The sequence below is a fragment of the Nicotiana attenuata genome, unplaced genomic scaffold (assembly GCF_001879085.1).
Source record: "Nicotiana attenuata strain UT unplaced genomic scaffold, NIATTr2, whole genome shotgun sequence".
Lineage (NCBI taxonomy): Eukaryota > Viridiplantae > Streptophyta > Magnoliopsida > Solanales > Solanaceae > Nicotiana > Nicotiana attenuata.
In genome coordinates, this window is record NW_017670432.1 from 106408 (window position 1) to 112407 (window position 6000).

The following is a 6000-nucleotide window of genomic DNA, read 5'->3' on the forward strand; positions in this document are numbered from 1 at the left end:
GGAATTTCACTATTTTTCGATTGTTTTCGATTGGGTATTGTCCCATTAGCATATTGCGATATATTCTTTGTGGTTTTGGTCAGATTCCACGCACAAGGAGGTTAATTCGAAAGGCAAGGGCATAGCGAGCTAGGATTTTGGCCGGCTTGAGGTTAGTAATAAATGTAAATGCTGTGTTGAGGGTTTGAAACCCCGAATTTGCACATTGTAGCGCTATGTTGAGGTGACTTGCACGCCGGATAACGGGCGTGGGGTAGAACCGTCGGGGATCGTGACATGGTCCGTCCCGCTTAAAAAAATTACTACTTAATTGATTGTAGTTTTGTGATATCCGTATAAAAATGGATTAGTTGTCATAATTGGGCTTCGTGCCAACTACTTGCATCCTTCAGGGATTATTTTACTGGTTTCTTACCATATTTCTAGATATTGAACTCAGTCCTGGTATTTAACACTGTCTTGTAAACCCAGCCATTTTTCTAAAAGTAGAAACTAAAGTAATATTTTTAAATGAAGTTTGGGCTGAATATTTTTATATTATTGTGCCGAAAGGCTTATGTGATTTTGGACTGAGTATGGGATCGGGCTGCACGCCGCAGTGGTATGGTAATGATATTGATATGAGGCCAAGGGCCTGATTGAGGCCACGAGATGGCTTATTATTGCTCTTGGGCCGTAAGGGGCCCCTCCCGGAGTCTGCACACCCCCAGTGAGTGCCGTCGACGTTAAATAAATAGAGCGGGCTGCACGCCGCAGCGGGGTACTGGAGAGTAGCGGTTTATGTGTTGCATTGCATATTTAATTGCCATTTATTCTTAATCTGATGTGATTTTATTATTAATTGTTTTCAATGTTTACTATATTATGCTATTGGTTCACGTTGTTGTATTTATAGCTTTGCTTTGTGTTCATTTAGGATTTCTTATTCTCAGACTTTATTTATATTTATTACTTTCTGAGTTGGAAGTACTCACAATACTCCCTTCACCTTGTGTGCAGATTCAGGTGCACCTACTGAGGCTGAGTGAGATCTTCTCCGCCTAGCATCACATTCGGGAGATTCGAGGTAGCTGCAAATTGGCGTTCGCAATCCTGATCTTCCTTCTATTTTATCTATTTGTTTTACACATTTCTAGAAAAACATTATGTAGTAGGTTAATACTCATGCATTAGAGGCTCAGACTTGTGACACCAGATTCTGTGGGCTGGTTAGTATTTTATATTTTGGGTTTTCGAATGTTAGCATCTAATTCAGGATTTCACATTTTACTTGGTATTTTAGTTGGGAAAATTTACTTATTCACTGTGATTAATCGGTTAAGGTTGTAGAAATGGTCGGGCTTGCCTAGCAGTGTGTTGGGCACCATCACGACCGGGGTTGGGTCGTAACAAGGTGGTATCAGAGCCTAGGTTACTTGGTTTCGCGAGTTATGAGCCGGTTTAGTAGAGTCTCGTGGATCGGTACGGAGACGTCTGTACTTATCCTCGAGAGGCTGCATAACCTTTAGGAAAACTTCACATTCTTGAATTCTTATCGTGCGTCCTTGATTCAGCTTGAAAGAAACTCTTGAAATTCCTTCCACGTGTTCGTATGCGCGAACGAGCGCTCAGTATCAAATGTGCCTTGGTGGCTTGTGATTCCCCGATCGAGGGGCGAGAAGTAATCTCTGTGAGTTTATGGTAGGCCAGTCTGGAGGACTTGAGGTTGGATCTTTGCCTATGGCTTGAGCACCGAGGTGCTGACTGTGTGAACAAATGTTTGAACCTATATGTTTGGTATTGTGCCTATTAGTGGAAGTAATGGCTGGATAGCTATATGATGAGTATGTTAGTACTGCGAGATGTATCTACGTGACTTGGAAGCGGTGTGGAAGGTCTACTGGATGATAGAAGAACTATTAGGTGTTTGAATTTCCATCGTGATTCGAGGTATAGCTCCGAGTTATGGGCGCGTGAAGAATCTTTTCATGTTTCCAGTTGAGAGTGAAGTAGAAATTTTATGTTGCGGTATGAGTTCAGACTCAGGAAGACTAAGTGACTGCGTACAGTATAGGACGATGGAAAGTATACCAAAAATGGTAGTTGGAGGCAAAGCAGGTGGGTCATCTCCTGCGGAGTGATTTAAAGTCGTGTGATCCTTATGTTATCTATTAGAAGATCTCATTTACAAGTGAAGAAAATGTGTAGACATCTAAATTGGATCGCCTACAGAGTGGGCTTAACTGTTGGGTGAGTGAATACGAGATTTGCAGAAGAGTTAGAAATTTCTAGATGATTTGTGTTTCCACAAGCTTATGAGGATTGAGTTTAAATCTCACTATGGTAATAAGGCAGCAATGGGGTATGTGCGTTATGAGTTGTTGGGAGTGTTTTGATCTATGGCTTCGAGTCAAGTTGGGGAGTTTGCTATTGATTAGCTAATTGTACGATTATGTGCTATGTTGGTTCCGGTTTGAGGCATGCTGGCGAATCAGTTCTGGTTGCGGAAATCGAGCCGAGGATGGCACGAGTGAAGCAAAATTTTGACAAAGGTTATATGGTGCTTCGTAGATGTGTGAGAATCACAGGATGTCTTAAGCTGTTGTTGGTAAATAATGCTCGGTGCATAGAGCACGAAGATGCTTGCTTGTATTGTGATGAGGTCATATCCTGTGGTGTCAGAGTGCTAAGGAGGCACGGGTGGTTAAGTTCGTTTGATCAGGTAAATTGCAGTTCGAATAAAGTAAATAACTCTCGAGAATGGTACTAATGTGGTCGAGATTCTACATATGACAATTGGGTATCTTAAATTTGTATATGTGATTAGAAACTGAGTCTCCATTGGGAGAGGTCAAGATGTGTAATTTTTCTATATCAATTAGGGGCTTCTATGTAGCACTATCAGGAAGGTGCAGGTAATGGCTCGGAATTCGTAGAATATTTTATGATGTTTTGACTTGCGATGTAGCAGTTGGAAGGTACGAAATGGTTCGTGGGATGTGAGACAGCATGGTCTCGTGATTCAAAGTCACTCGGGATGAGTGCAGATAGATGGTGTTATATGTTGAATGCAGTTACCATTATTCCTAAGGAATCAGGGTAAGTCGGAAGAAGATGGATTGGTTAGCCATATATCTGATGGCATATTGGTGGTAGAGATCAATTCCTTCAGCATGATCAAGTTACGCGTGTGATTTGTGGCGGTACAGGTGAGGCCTGTCGTCCGTCGTAATTGATGTTATTCAAGAGTATTCCATTGTTATGGGCCTGTTACGTGTAGGCGGATCCCGAAAGGGTTATGGTGGGTTAGACCACTACTTAGAGATTGCATATTCTACGGTTATGAGAATTCACCTGTGTGTTGCTATGGTTCTCCTGAAATCAATTAAATGGAAAGTTTTATATGATAAAGTGTTGATCTAATAGTGGTTCCGAAGCTTTGATGAAAAGGGTGTCCTATCGTATGTTGGCATGTTGGGTGCAATGAGTGGTATGTAATTTGAAGTGAAGATAGAGGTAACAGTTCGGTATGGACAAGGATGTCACGAGCTCGGATGAGCAGGGAAGTAGTTTCGACGTTTAAGGTAAGTCGGTGTTGTCTTCAGCGTCACCTGAGAACGGTGTTTTGTGAAAAGGCTTTGCGTCCTGGTTGATAATTCTTGATCGCTTTTCAGCGTTAGTGCGGCCGATGGTTTGGAGGTACGACTCAGTTATCTGTAATGGTAGGTTGTGGGAGGGTGTCCCACAGGAAGAGTGTGTGAGTATGGCAGTTAGTCACTTGATTGATTGAAGACTTGAACCAAATATGAAGGTTGTGTTGATATCGTTGAATTGAGAATATATGCCCGGAAGGCACTCAGTCTATTGAGTTGTGGACTACGGATGATTCCTCCGACTTTGATGGATGTTCCTATGTGTTAGAAGCGGAAGATGAGTTGTTAGGGACCTTTGAAAGGTAATTAACCTAGTTCAGTGTGATCAGAATCGGCTTGAGGTCGATGGATGGATTCAAATGTGAATATGGGCTCTATGTCAGGCCAAATGGATTCATTTCAGTGATGCACTCCTTATGGAGAAGTCAGGGTGTTATTTCGTTGTCAGATGTTTTATGCAGTGATACACTGCGCCGTGTAAGTTGTGAGACGGTTTGAGAAAATGCTTATGTGTTGGGGATCCACGTAGAAATGAGGTTTATGAGCAAAATGGCTCTCGATATTTAGATATATATCGCTCCTCAGCTGAGCTTGAGTTTTGGTAGCCTATAGCGCTATATATCCCCTCAGGGACGGTATTATGCACTTAGCGTGCTTGTGACCGAAATTCGGTATTTTATATTAATGAGCAATTTAGCTCGATGTACACCTCCTTAGGTGAGTGTTATGTGTGGATCGGGTGGCACGCCGCCATGAGTGTGTTATTTGGATCGGGTTGCGCGCCGCAACAGTGTGATATTGAGCATAGTTTCTTATATGCTATTTTTTTTGTATGCCTTACTTCCTATTTTCTAAGGAGAGCACGTATTAAAGCGTGAGCTAGGCAGTTCCTTCCAGAGTTCGTCTTCCCTTTTTTTTACCGCGATTTAATCGGTAGCCTATCAACACTTTGTGGCATCATACGAGACTTTTGATTATGTACGGGGTGGCCTATTGCCTAAGCGTTTCGTACTGGATGAGGTCACGCATTAGGACGAAGTTATGTGGAGGTATGATATTGCGAGTAGATTTGTGTGTTCTGTCTCTATGAGAGGAGATGGGCTCTCAGTTTTGTGTTGTGATGGAACTGGAGGGCTTGAAGTACAGCTCTTTCATTTGAGCCGTTTTCATGATTTGGGTATGTTCGGACTGTTGCTTATTGGTGCGCGTATTGTGCGAGTTGTGGCTTAGTCCAGTACTAATGTGTAATGTCACCAGAGTAGTGTGTTCATTAGATGAGATCGTTGGGATCTTTAATCAGTACGAGCAGATTCGATGTCAGTATGTTGGAAGGATAATATCGAGCTTCGACTCAGAAATTTGATGTAGTATTTGCCAAAGGAGAAGTGGTTTCATGAATGGTTGATCTGAAAAATGGTGATGGTTTACTGCGTGTTTTAGTTATCAGTTGCAGTATATGTAAAAGTATTGGAAGGAAACTTTAGTTGTTAAGAGGTTTTCTACCGGTATTCGGGTGTTGTGGGCAACTACTGTGAATAGAAGTTATTGTTTCGAGTGTTTGGGTCATGTGGAATATCATATGATTGCACCTGAGGTTGCAGGTATGGGTTATTACAGCTGGTTCGGGCTTATTCTGAATATAGATGTGAGGTTCTGGTTTTGTGTATGATTTCGGAAAGTGGAATGTGGTTCTATGATTTTTAGGCTAGACTGGATTGTGTAATTATAGTTAAAATGTGTTGTCGGACCTATGTGAGATAGAGTGACGTGGAATCACCCCCGGGTATATGCATGGAAGGGTTATTCAGCGATTGGTTGGCTTTTAGCACAGCTCTGGGTACGCTCGAGGACGAGCGTTTGTTTAAGTTGGGGAGGATGTGACGACCCGACCCGTCGTCTCATGAGTTACCATCCCGTTTCCCCCATTTTATGCTTCTTCATGTTTCATCATCGGTATTTGGTGTGTTAGAATTGATTTGGGTTGGTTTTGGTAGGAAATGAGGCACTTAGTCTCTTTAAGGAAGGTTTGGTTTGGAAAAAGTCAACCGGATATTGACTTATGAGTTAGAAGGCTCGGATATGAATTCCGATGATTTGGTTAGCTTCGGGGGGATGATTTGTGACTTAGGAGTGTGATCGGAAGTGAGTTTGGAGGTCCGGAGTAGAATTAGGCTTAAATTGGCAAAGTTAGAATTTTGGCGATTTCCGGTCGATAGATGAGATTTTGATCCGAGGGTCGGAATGGAATTCCGAGAGTTGTTGTAGCTTCGTTATGTGATTTGGGATGTGTGTGCAAAATTTCAGGTCATTCGGAGGTGATTTGGGTAGGTTTTTGATCGAATGCGTGTTTCGGAACTTTTGGAAGAAC